A 13,625-nucleotide genomic window follows, 5' to 3' on the forward strand; every position below is an offset into this window, starting at 1 on the left:
TTTTTTTACTGGACATGTTTTATAGCAAAAAGTCCAAAATATTGTTTTTTTTCTTCAAAATTGTCAGCCTTTTTTTTTATAGCGCAAAAAATAAAAACCGCACAGGCGATCAAATACCACCGAAAGAAAGCTCAATTTGTGGGGAAAAAAAGGATGTAAATTTAATTTATGTACCATTTTGCATGACCGCGCAATTGTCCGTTAAACTAGTGCAGCGCTATATAGCAAAAAAATGGCGTAAATTGCAGTATCTATACCATAGTTTGTAGACGCTATAACTTTCACACAAAGCAATCAATATACACTTATTGGTAATTTATTTACCAAAAACATGTAGAAGAATACATTTTGGCCTAAATTTATAACTACGGTAACTTTGAGTTTACTATATGTTTTTTATAGCTGAAAGTAAAAAATATTGTTTTTCTTCAAAATTTATGGCCTTTTTTTGTTTATAGCGTGAAAAATAAAAAGCGCATAGGTGATCAAATACCACCGAAAGAAAGCTCTATTTGTGTGAAAAAAAGGACGTAAATTTCATTTGGTTGCAGCATTACATGACCGCGCAATTATCAGTTGAATTAGTGCAGCGCCGAGTAGCAAAAAGAGGCCTGGTCATTAAGGGGGGTAAATCCTCTGGAGGTCAAGTGGTTAATGAAAAAAAGAGGCTTTACAATTTCTTTAAAAAAAGCATCCCAATCCAATTCATTTCAATTTGAAAAAAAGTCCTTTTATGATAGTTTTGGCTATGACACCTGAATTTGTTTTTTCAAAGGTAATAGGTCTGAATTGATCAGTAGAAGTAGAAGCCACCATCTAAAAGTTATAGGAAAGTTTTATTACTTTTCAGATAATAACTAGTGGCATAACAATTAAATTGTATAGTATCACACTGCATTGTTTAATAAAATGTTCCTCAAACCCCCTCCTGTGATTGTATCCCCAATTATTCCCAATAAATTCAAAACACAGACTTCAGGTATGTGTTTGGAAAAAACTGACCAGTATCAGGACACTACACGAACAATTGAATAGACAGAAAATAGAAAGAATAAGGCACTTTTTATCTTGCGATGAAAATTAATGTGTATTGTCTGAGAGATGATAGACGCAAATACAGCTCAGTGGCTGGACAGTATGTGGCTGGGTTTAGCTGCAGCATAAGAAAAACTATACAGGTTTTATCTTGAAAAAACATTATAGTGTATTATTTGAGAGACAATATTATTATTATTATCATACAGGATTTATATAACCCCAACTGATTGCACAGCACTTTACAGAAAAAAAGGGACAAGTAGAATTACAATACAAATCAGGGAGTTCAGAGGGCCCTGCTCATGAGACCTTACAAACTAAAGATTGGCAGGGAGGGGTGGCAAACACGGAATTATTGGCAAAGGTGGATTGGTAAGGTGGAGGAGTCTGGCAGCACAACAATCATGATAAGGGGTATAGCCTATGTAAAGCTAGGCCAGTGAGGAGGGAGTTGCAATAGTTGAGGTGAGAGATAACCAGGGAGTGAATTAGTAACCTTGTGGTGTTGTTGGTTAAGAAGGGACACCTTTTGGAGATTTTACAGAGGTTAGGGTGGCAAGATTTGGAAAGAGATTGGATGTGGGGCAGAAAGGAGTGGTCAAAGTCCACGATTACATGTAGCACACTTGCATGATGGGAGGAAATGAAAGCTGTGCTATTGATCTCGATGCTAAAGTCAGGAGAGGGGGAACAAGAGATCCGCCTAGCAGGATCTCTAGTGACCCACAGAACGAGATTCCCCAGGACGCAGAGTCTAAGTCCCAGTCTGCCTTTTCACCAGAGCCCCTGATGGTTGGGATGGACTTGGTGCAAGACTGAAACCAGGTCGCGGTCCCCGAGGGCACCCAACTGTGGTAGAGGGGTCCCGCTGAGGGTATGTGCCAGGGGTGAGCCTGATGTGAAGAGGCTGACAGGTCCAGGACCCGTGCGGGATGGATGACAGTCAGGAGTAAGCGTGGTCAGACTAGCCGGGTCGGTAACGGTGGAGGCAGATCGGTACAGAGCAGTAGGTGAAGAGTAACCGGGTCACGAGCCAAGGTTCAGCAACAGGAGGTCCAATAACAAAGGGGCAGGCAGAGGAATAGTCAGGGACGAGCCAGGGATCAGAGCAGGAGAAGGTCAACAGGAATCAGGACAGGCAGGGTCGGCAACTAGGAACGCACTTCAGGAAAACAGGTAATAGGAACTAGACCTTGCGGCAATCTGATCACCGCCTGGCTAGTTTAAATAGTGCGCTCCAGGCGCGCGCCCGCGTGCGCGAGTGCGCATGTGCAACCGCAATTGCCGCCGCGGGCATCTAGGTCCTAATGCCCGCACATTGGTGCAGCTGGGCAATCTGCGCACACGCAGACCCGTACGCCGCGGCAAGACCCATGGTCCCTGACACAAGGGGAGGGAATATTATAAGCTCAGTTTTGGAAAGTTTGAGGTGGTGTGACATCCATACTGATATGTTACTAATTGGTAAATTAATGATGCACTATGAGACTGACAGGGTGAGAAAAGGAGTAGAAAGTTACAATTGGGTGTAGTTAGCATAGAAATAGTACTGAAAGTCTTGGGAAGCTATCAACTAACCCAAGGAGGAGGTGTGGAAAAGGAAAGAGAGGTCTGAGGACAGAACCTGGAGCAAGGGAGAGATTGAATGTGAGTTAGAGAATGTAGAATACAGCAAGGGAGTGACTGTATTAGTTGTGAGGGAAAGGGGTTCAGGGGGCAGGTGGGTTTTAGAAAAAATCTTAGCAACCTCCTCTATGATGACAGGATTAAAAGAGGGAAATAACGAATGTGGAGGTGGACATGCAATGTTAGGTGGGGAAGATATCTGGATATTGGAGATCTCATCACAAATTGCTTCAATCTTATTTTTTAAATGATTGGCAATCTCCTGCGCAATGAGTGAGTTAGTGAGTGGAGGATGATGTAGAAGGTAGAAAAGAGTTGACAGGAATGCATGAGGGGTGTAAAAAGAAGTGATAAGATAGGTCTGTTTGGCATTGGGAAGGCAGAAATTGTACTTTTGGAGGGCAGATTTACACAAGAGAGCGAGTGTGCCCAGGGAGGATAAGAGTGAGCTGTTGTAGACAGAAATGGCAAATGTTGCAGAACAGAGAAGAGAAAGGTTAAAGTGGTGAAGGTCTCTACAGGTAACTGATTTGTCGATTAGAGGTATAGGAGGTTGAGGAGTGACAGCATTAAGCTATAAGAGAGAGGAAATGATTGCTGGAAAAGTTGCAAGGAGTGCAAAGATGGGAAAATACAAGGTGTTGCCATCAGAGTGAGTGTTATGCAGGCCATAGATGGGTCGAAAATCGGCCGATTTTTCTTTTAAAAAAACGAACAATTGGTTGTTCAAGTGGCCGACGTTACCACCAATGGTAAAAAAAATCGGCCGATTTTCATCCCGTCTACAGCCGGCAAAAAGTGTCCCTGCAGAGAGCTCTGCTATTTCTGACAGTTCTCTGACAGTTCCTTGACATTTACAGCAGTTGCAACATTGTATTTATTTGTTTCCATTTAGGATACAGATGTTTTTATTCGGAAACAAATAGATACAATGTTGCAACCGCTGTAAATGTCAAGGAACTGTCAGAGAACTGTCAAAGAAATAGCGGAGCTCTCTGCAGAGACACTTTTTGCTGGACTGGAATTCCTCTTATTTTCATCCTACTTCTTCTTCTTCTTCTTTTTCATCCTCATCCTCTTCTTCTTCTTCTTCTTCTTCATCCTCATCCTCTTCTTCTTCTTCTTCTTCTTCTTCATCCTCATCCTCTTCTTCTTCATCTTCACCCTCATCCTCTTCTTCTTCTTCTTCCTCATCCTCTTCTTCTTCTTCTTCTTCTTCTTCATCCTCATCCTCTTCTTCTTCTTCATCCTCATCCTCTTCTTCTTCTTCATCCTCATCCTCTTCTTCTTCATCCTCATCCTCTTCTTCATCCTCATCCTCTTCTTCTTCTTCGTCCTCTTCTTCTTCTTCTTCCTCATCCTCTTCTTCTTCTTCTTCCTCATCCTCTTCTTCTTCTTCTTCCTCATCCTCTTCTTCTTCTTCATCCTCATCCTCTTCTTCTTCATTCTCATCCTCTTCTTCTTCTTCATCCTCATCCTCTTCTTCTTCATCCTCATCCTCTTCTTCTTCATCATCTTCATCCTCATCCTCTTCTTCTTCATCCTCATCCTCTTCTTCATCCTCATCCTCATCCTCTTCTTCTTCGTCCTCTTCTTCTTCATCCTCATCCTCTTCTTCTTCTTCTTCTTCTTCATCCTCTTCTTCTTCATCCTCATCCTCTTCTTCTTCATCATCCTCATCCTCTTCTTCTTCTTCTTCTTCATCCTCATCCTCTTCTTCTTATTATTCATCCTCATCCTCTTCTTCATCCTCATCCTCTTCTTCTTCTTCTTCATCCTCACCCTCATCCTCTTATTCTTCATCCTCATCCTCTTCTTCATCCTCATCCTCTTCTTCTTCTTCATCATCCTCATCCTCTTCTTCATCCTCATCCTCTTCTTTTTCTTCGTCCTCTTCTTCTTCATCCTCATCCTCTTCTTCTTCTTCTTCATCCTCATCCTCTTCTTCTTCATCCTCATCCTCTTCTTCTTCATCCTCATCCTCTTCTTCTTCTTCTTCTTCTTCTTCTTCATCCTCATCCTCTTCTTCTTATTATTCATCCTCATCCTCTTCTTCTTCTTCATCCTCATCCTCTTCTTCTTCTTCTTCTTCTTCATCCTCATCTTCTTTTTCTTCTTCTTCTTCTTCCTCATCCTCATCCTCTTCTTCTTCATCTTCATCCTCATCCTCTTCTTCTTCATCTTCATCCTCATCCTCTTCTTCTTCATCATCCTCATCCTCTTCTTTTTCTTCATCATCCTCTTCTTCTTATTATTCATCCTCATCCTCATCCTCTTCTTCTTGTTCTTCTTCATCATCCTCATCCTCTTTTTCTTCTTCTTCTTCTTCATCATCATCATCCTCATCCTCTTCTTCTTCATCCTCATCCTCTTCTTCTTCATCTTCATCCTCATCCTCTTCTTCTTCTTCATCCTCATCCTCTTCTTCTTCATCATCCTCATCCTCTTCTTCTTCATCCTCTTCTTATTATTCATCCTCATCCTCTTCTTCTTCATCCTCATCCTCTTCTTCTTCTGCTTCCTCATCCTCATCCTCTTCTTCTTCTTCTTCTTCTTCTTCTTCCTCCTCATCCTCTTCTTCTCTTCTTCTTCATCCTCTTCTTCTTCCTCTTCTTCTTCTTCATCCTCTTCTTCATCCTCTTCTTCTTTTTCTTCTTTTTGTCTTCCTCTTGCAGGTCACTGCTCATGCGCAGATTTTTTATCTGTAAAAAATCGGCCGATTAGCACATTATTGCCGCGAAAATCGGCCGATCGGCCGATTTTTTTCCAACTTTACCAAAAAAAAAAACGGCCAAAATCCCGAAAAACGGCCAAACAAATAGCCCACTAACGATCCGAAAATCGGCCGATTTTCTTTTCGGCCGAAAAATCGGCCGATTTTTGACCCATCTATGGCCTGCATAAGAGCTAGTACACACAATGAGAAAATCAGACACAAATACTGCTTTCTAAGCAATCGTCCGACAACTGCTTTCGAGAGCTGATCACGACAGTTCATGCAAAATTATCTGAAGTTGTATTCTGTGATATGAGAATTTTACTTTTGTAACCTCTTCATTTTCAATATGAGACTAGCATGCAAAAAAAAAAAAAAAGGGCGATCATTCTTCTGATATTCTCGTCATGTGTTCGAGGCATGTGTGTCCATTGTGTTAGACCAACATAGGAGGTTAGGTTGTGGAGTTGAGAGGTAGCTGGTGGGATAAAAGGATGGTAAAATCACCAAGAATACTGTCTTGGAAATTCGCTTTAACGAATTTCTCCTTACCATGAGTACTCGCAGTTGGATGCGCAGAAATCCCCCATAAAGCTGTGTGAATCTCGCTTACCACGACTGCAGCTAAACGCCACGATTCCTGCCCATCCAACTACTTTTAGCTTCTGTTGAAATGTGGGGGGTGGAGCTCCCTATACCTGGAAATGATCACACGACACTTTCAGGTTGCTGTTGGAATTCACATCGAGCCTGGCTTCAGACTCAGCCCCTGGTTTTATTACAAACCCCCCCCCCCCCCACATGAATAAGGTCAATTCCCTCCCACAGAACAATGCAATGGGGAGTGCCTATACACAGGATGTACATTCCGATTGGAGCATAGCCTTTCCTATTATCTATCACTGGTCCTCCCCCATGAGCCTTCTGAGGTCAGCAGACTTCCTCCCCTTCCCCCCATGAGCCTTCTGTGGAGAGCATATTTCCCAGCTCCTAGCAGTATGTCCATTCCCTGTACAAGCATCCCCTAGGAACATCAGTCTGTACCTGGATGGGCCCGATACGATCTTTATTAAAACACATCCATCCGGATACAGTTCAGGTCGGTAATGGGTTGTAAGATATGCATAAGCCTACATACGGAGTTCGTACCGCTTGGCGCCTTGCGTTATGAAGTCCATGTGGTACTATGCTGCTGATATGTGGATACAGGCCCGCGGCCCACCGCCAGCGGGATTCGCATCGAATGCCGTGGTGGTATACACGCCGGTCTATAAGCGCAGATCTGCCATCTCATCCGTTACCGAGCTGAGTACTGTAATACATACATTGTACATGCGCATGGCCCAATTGCAGCCTTCAGAGCTTTAATTAAGCCACACGAGAGACATATGAATAACACTCATATATGACACATTTAAAGTTCAACCAACAATACAAAATTTCCATGACATTCCCTCCTGTTTTATCATATTCTCCTCGTGTCTCTTCTTGATCTTCTTCAGCTTGATGGGTGTAGTCTCAAAACCTCAAAGAGTTCCTGTAGTTGTCCCTGAGAATAAAGCTCCACGGGGTACCTGAAACAACAAGACCCGACGCAGACTCGACGCAAACAGGCTTGATTGAAGCAATGATCCTCAAGAGCGTTGGAACCTTCACTACAGGAAGGCTCTTGCAAAAACCACAAACAGACTTGTGGTATGAATAAGGCTTGTGATCCCACGGTGGTCTGGGGAGATCCAGCAACAGATTCTCAAACAGCAGACGGGGCCACACAAGGCTGGTCTCGACCCAGACAGTTTTCCAAATCGCAGACACAAACCATGATGAGGCTTGAAGCTTGCTTGGAGGTCTTGGAGAATGTGGTCTTCAGGGAGATAAATTAGAGGGAAGCCAGGATGTAATCTGTAGAGAAGGTGGTTGGTTGGTGAGGTCTTCCTTCGATCAGTGGTTGGAGTGGGATCCCAGGAGCGGGCATGGAGATGTGGTCGTCTGCCCGAGCTTGGCTTACACGGTCGATGAGGCAATAGGAACATCTCACCGCGGCATATAAGAGGCAGAGGAAAAAGAGAAGCATCGGGATATACACTCCCACTTCCTTCAACCAAGATCCGATGGAGAACAGGAAATCTCCCAATCCTCCCAAACCCTTGAACGGATTCCAACCCTCACTAGCTATAGCTCTAGCTTTTCCCTGTAGTTCACTAACTTTGTCCATATAGGCCTGGACCTTGTCATCAGTGTCTTCTATCCAAGTACAACAATCCTCTCCGATGAACTCACAGAACCCCCCTTTGGCGGCTAAAAGATAATCAAGGACCATCTTCTCCTGAAGTACAAAAATTCCCATCTGCCGTTGTTCTTGGGCAATTTCTCTGACAGCCTCTACGGTCTCGTTAAACATACTATCCACGATGACAGAAAAATTGTTCAGGCGCTTCATAAGTTCTATTCCCCATCCTGTCCATGAGGGGAACCAAGCCCATGCCTGGTCGCCCTCAGAGAACAGCTCCCTGCGAACTCTCCCTGCCATCCTTACCTTCTTGTGGACCATCAACTCTTCATGATCCATCACTACATAGGATGCTGGGACTAGCTTTATGAGGGCACACGAACCTTTCGCGTTCTGGGGAAATGTTCTATAGGCTGCCGAACCACACAGAAAATAGTATGGACCTGTCAGAGCAGAGCAGGAGGAGTTCCTCGTTCGGCCTCTGGCACTGAGCAACAGTTGCACAGACTGGGGGATTGCTCCCTCAGTCTGCACATCACATCCGTCCTTCCAACACACGTGGTCTGGTCGGTCAGTGTGGTTACTCAGAAGGGAAGTCTGGTTAGTCAGATTGACAGTTATACCTCCCTCACAGGTGGTAGTCCCAACAAACTTGTTAACTGTGCCAAAGCTGATGTTAAAGCACACCTGAGGGCTGCCTAGCTGATCAGTTACCCATAATGGACTGGTAAGGGCCCTACAGGAGCTAGAGCTAATATTGGTGCTAAAACCGATGTTACCTGCTAAAAATGTGTCATTAAGTTCTACAGACAAATGTCTACGTGGGGGCTGACCAGGGGTCCCTTGCTTTTTCATGCCGATGCGGATGTCATATAGGGCATGAACAGCGGCCATTGCGGACATGTGATGACTGGGTGGGGGCTTAGAGCATACCACAGTTGGTTTTGTTGGCGGTTCTGGCTAAACGCAGATGCATTTTAAATAAAAGGTTGGGGTATCTGCCGTCTTTTCCTCCGTTCACACACATGTAAGACATACAAACAAAAAGAAAAAGGAAAATGACACCCCTCATTCTCTGGTGTAGCTGAAAAGCTTCTTGCCGTGGCTTGCGTGCACCCAGTTGTCTCGTCCCTCGAGCTTGAGTGAGGTAGGTGTCGTCAGCTGGACTTGGTATGGTGAACCGTGGCTCGAGTCCGGTTCTTTGATGTTTCTTTAGGACGACCCAATCACCTGGCTCAATAGAAAGAACACCTGTTATTGCATTTGGATCGGGGAGCGATTCGTGAATCCGATGGTGTATCTTCTGCAGCTCCCGTTGCAGAGATTGCACGTAACCTGTAAGCTGTGAATGCAAAGACGACAACTGTTGAGGAAAGTACAACCCTGTTTTGGGAGGTCCCCCAAACAACACCTCGTAGGGTGACAGCCCATGTGGTTGCCGAGGGGCATTCCGGATGGAATAGGAGGCAATGAGGGGACACTCAGGCCAAGGTTTTTGGATATCGGCCATGATGTTGGAGATCCTGTTTTTAAGGATTCCGTTAAGACATTCAACCTTACCGCTACTCTTGGGGTGATATGGGGTGTGTCGCCGCTGTTTCCAGTTCCACCAAAGAAATGCAGTCGTGTCCTTTGGAAGAGAGGTTAGTAGTGGACAAAGAAGACATGTTAGCAGAAGAGGTGTTAGTATTGTTAGTCGTGTTGCAAAATTCAGCACTGTCATTGCTGTCCTCCCCCCCCTTCTCATCTTCCGACACAGGAAGAAGAGAAGCTGGGTTAAGAATAGTGCATCGTTTGATAGTGAGGTTAGTAGGGGTTAGGAGGGCTTTCCCCTGAGAGGGGTACCTTGCCTTGGATGTCCTGTTTTCGCAAGACCGTTCTTGCTGCACTGGTGTCGGTGAGGCAAGGGAGGGGATATTTTAATTCCTCTAGAAAAAGATGGATCTGGGCCGACACCGATTTGTCAACTTCCTATGAGGATTCTTAGGAGTTACTTACCATGGTGGTCACTGGGGAGGAGGACTCATCAGGAGTGAACTGCCACCAACCTTTATGTAATTGGGGACAGCTCCTCCTCATGTGCCCCGTTTGGTGGCACTGGAAGCACCTGGGTGGGGGCCTATCCTTCCTGTGACCCAGATCCCTTGGTTTTTCGTGTGGGGTCTGGGACATAAGAACTTTGGCCTTGTCCTGTTTTCTTCTATCCATTTCCCTCTCTATTGCCGCAAGAGTGGAAAGGATAGCAGGGATAGATATCTCATTATATTCGGGTTGGGCCAGAACCAGCCTTTCCCAAATTTTAATATTGATGCCTTCCAAAAATTTGGCCCGCAACAGAATGTGCGTCGCGGTCACCTTTACCCCTTCAGTTGGAGCATCAGGTCCAACTTCCAGATCCGCATCCAGTGCCGTCTGCTTGAGAGCAGGTGCTTTCCTCATTAGGACCCTGGGAGAGCTTCATCATGTCCGTAGTAGAGGTAGCACCATACATTTCTGGAAGCTTTGCCTTTAGCTGTGTACAGAACTCTTTTCCCCCTGAAGTCATCTCCTCATGAGTGGTTATAGAGCACCCTGCAATCACTGTACTGGCCACTTCCATGCCCACCTTAGCCCGCAGGATCTGCACACAATCTGACCCGCTCATACCATAGCTGAACTGGTTTTGTCCAAACATTCGAGCAAATCCTCTCGGATTGACTCAATAGTCCGGGAGCTCAGCCAGAATAGTGCGGATCTCTGCCGGGGTGAAGGGGACATGCCAAACTACCCGTTCCCCTAAAGTCTGTTCCCCCTGTGCATTGGGAGGACCTTCAAATTGCTGCACCCTGACTGGATAGGCCTCGGTCCGGGAAGAGTGCAAGGGCTGGCCCAGCTTCATCGGTGGGCTTAGATTAACCACCTCGCTTACTGCACCTTCAGGTTTGAGGTCCCTCAGATCAGGGTATAGCTGGGGGACAGGGGTCTGATCAGTGGTTCGTAGCGCTTTGATGCAATCCGCCCAGTTTCTTAACCGGGTGTCTATTCCCCTTGATTCACAGATAGTCTGCAAATCGGTTGTTGAGAAGGCTTCATAGTTGGAAACAGAAGGAGCTGGGGTGAAGCAAGGAGAAGGGAGAGGTAGAGGCTGAGGCATAGATACAGAAGACACGGAAGGTACGTCAAGAGTGACGTCACTAGCAGAAGAGACAGGTGCAGTTATACTTATCTCAGCCACTGTTGGTTGTTCGGGAACCCCAGCAGACCCTGATCCTGCCTGCCTTAGTAGGGTCAGCCCTGAAAGAGCTTCCTCCACCTCTGACACTGGATCCTCCTGTTTTATTCCCTCTGGAGGCCAGGTATACATCACCTGGTTCTTCCGGACAGACACCAGTTTATGTATGCCCTGCTTCCCTAATTGGATTGACCTGTGAAGCCATAGCTGTGCTATCTCTAGTTCTGACGCCTGCATCCGTGGTTCAAATTCAGAGATGAATTTTTCCCACCTCCATGTGTCAAATGTACCTTCCCGGGGAATTTCCCATCTGGTACCCTTCGACCATTTATTCCACTTTTTTAGGGGTTCTGTAGACTTCCCCCCCAAACTCACCTTCATCAGTTGTGCAGCTGTCCTTACCCTGAAGAGGGCTGGTTCCCCCTCTCTCTTCATGGACTGACTACTGCCCATCGTGACTAGTCACTGGTATATATCCCGCGTCCGGGTACCTGTTTACCCCCTGGAGCACTCGGTGGGATCCTACCGAGAGGCCTGATTCCACCACTTTCCCAGCACAGCGTAATTTATGTGATTCTTATCGATCACCCGAAGCGCATCAAGTGGCGGTCAGACTGAGAGCACACCTCCCACTCCCACAGCGCAATTTATGTGATCCTGACCACCCGAAGTGTTTGTGGTAACCAGGCTAAGCGTTACACTTCCCTGGACCGCCCACTCGCACAGCGCAATTTATGTGGTTCTCATCACCCACTGTGTTTGGCAGGCCACACCGCACAATGATGAAAGTGGCTTTTCTCTCCCTGCACACAGTAGCTAACACAAGTCAAAACAAAAAGAGGGGTTCTTGGATGTTACTTAGGGGTCACTGGTTGGCCGGAAACCTGCTAACTGACCTTTAGGAAATTTGTGTAAAGAAAAAAAAAACTTCCCTAATACACACAGAAAAAAAACCCCTTTTCAACCTGAAAAACCGTTAAAAAGGACAAAGTGGATCCTTATGAAAAACACGGGACGTTTCGCAGTAAAACAATTACACAGAGGTGAACCGAAAAACTGCGCCAAAAATAACCCGTTGCTGACACAAAAATCACTCCTACCAGCACCGCTAAACGATCTGCGCTACACACGCAATTTTCACTGCAACCACCTAAAACCGTTTACACAAAAAGTCTGCTGGACGCGAAACACGTGACGCAGCAGCTTAAAACAAACCCGCTTTACAATAAGGAACTACTTTTAACAAGAAAAACACAAGAAAAACATAATCACTATACAAGAAATCTATGTGCAAAAACGCAGACTTCACCACGCTCACTAAATGTGGAACACGCGAGGGAAAAACTCGCTTAACACACTTTAAATTGGCCGGCAATACGCAAATTTAAAGGTAAAATCAAACAACTTAAACTGTAAAAATTTGGATTAAAAAACACAAAATGGGTCAAATGCATATAGGAAACTTCATGCACATTGCATAGAGATTACTGCACATGTGGTAGTCAACAAAATGGCCACCAACAGGGAACACATGGCAGTCAACAAAATGGCCACCAACAGGGGAGCACATGGTAGACACTAGAATGGCCCCCCACAGAGGAGCACATGGTAGACACTAGAATGGCCCCCCACAGAGGAGCACATGGTAGACACTAGCCTCAAAATTGCCTCTAACCTCTTACATAAAACAGACTTTGACAAAACATACACTGGACAATTACACAACAATATACAGCACACATACAACACAATTTGGCACGATCACAGAACAGACATAAAACACCAACATATCACACTAACATGCACATGTAACAGAAAGGACCCCCTGCTGCATGCTTGCTGGGAGCAGTAGTACTGACAAAACACTGCACAGACTACATACACACAAAGATCTTACAACAGTTAACAATTAACCTAAACCTTTCAGCACTGTAATAATTACCTCACGTGGAGGGGGGTAAAGCAATCACCACAGTACCTACAACCCGCAAATACTTACCTAAATATGCAACAACTTTTACCCGCTAAAACATATACCCGTTTAATTTTTGGTTGGAAGATTTTTAAACTTGACCAAATCCAGCTAACCAAACCCACCCCTCTGCTGCTCTCAGCAGAGAAAAAACCCTTGTCTTTCACCCACAAATCAAGATTTTAGGACAAAACTAGGTCCTTGTTAAGCGGAAGTCACGTTAGCTAACAGAGAGCGAAATCAGCCACATGAACACGCAAAAAGCGATCCTCTTAATGGCAGAGAGACCTGAAATGTGCCGGCATACTTTTTGCTAGTTCATGATGGCTCATTCCCCCCTCGAACTTGGTTAGCTATCGCAGAATTCACGTTAATATCCACTGGCTCGCCAAACTGTCTTGGAAATTCGCTTTAACGAATTTCTCCTTACCGTGAGTACTCGCAGTTGGATGCGCAGAAATCCCCCATAAAGCTGTGCGAATCTCGCTTACCACGACTGCAGCTAAACACCACGATTCCTGCCCATCCAACTACTTTTAGCTTCTGTTGAGATGTGGGGGGTGGAGCTCCCTATACCTGGAAATGATCACACGACACTTTCAGGTTGCTGTTGGAATTCACATCGAGCCTGGCTTCAGACTCAGCCCCCGGTTTTATTACAAACACACACGCCCCCCCACATAAATAAGGTCAATTCCCTCCCACAGAACAATGCAATGGGGAGTGCCTATACACAGGATGTACATTCCGATTGGAGCATAGCCTTTCCTATTATCTATCACTGGTCCTCCCCCATGAGCCTTCTGAGGTCAGCAGACTTCCTCCCCTTCCC

The sequence above is a fragment of the Staurois parvus genome, unplaced genomic scaffold (assembly GCF_062004578.1).
Source record: "Staurois parvus isolate SC_StPar_1 unplaced genomic scaffold, SC_StPar_1.0 ptg000282l, whole genome shotgun sequence".
In the NCBI taxonomy this organism is placed as follows: domain Eukaryota; kingdom Metazoa; phylum Chordata; class Amphibia; order Anura; family Ranidae; genus Staurois; species Staurois parvus.